This window comes from Peromyscus eremicus, chromosome 1 (genome assembly GCF_949786415.1).
Source record: "Peromyscus eremicus chromosome 1, PerEre_H2_v1, whole genome shotgun sequence".
NCBI classification, from domain to species: Eukaryota; Metazoa; Chordata; class Mammalia; order Rodentia; family Cricetidae; genus Peromyscus; species Peromyscus eremicus.
Window position 1 is genome coordinate 71144789 of NC_081416.1, and position 516 is coordinate 71145304.

A 516-nucleotide genomic window follows, 5' to 3' on the forward strand; every position below is an offset into this window, starting at 1 on the left:
CCTGGGTTCATAAGAAATCGAAGGAAACCAAGAACTCCCTTTAGAGCGGGTCTGGGTGGAAGGTGGTGCGGGCAAGCAGGCGAGGGGGAGGGGCGGGAGGGAAGACAAGGGGAGGGGGCGACGAGGCTGGTGAGGCGTCCCTTCTGCGCCAGGACGCGCAGGCACCCGACCGCTGCGCGCGGGTCCCTGCCGGCCCGGCTCTGGGTGAGCCCGCCCAGCCCCGGTGCCAATGTCCCTTCCTTGCCTGCCAACTCCACGGGTCTCGGGCGACGCGGAGGCTGCGCGGCCTCATTTGCATAGAGGTTACTCGACCGCGGCCAATCGCAGCGCCGCCGAGCGGCCCCGGAATTTTTTAAAAAGCTGGAGCCGAGCACGCAGCACCGGGGAACGCCCGGAGCATTCCTAGTACCGGACCCTCTCTGGGTCTGTCCAGCCCGGGGCGTCTGGGGCCAAAGACAGCTTAGATTGCAGACTGGATTCCTGATCTCACTCTAACTCGGACTCCTGTCTCTCCAG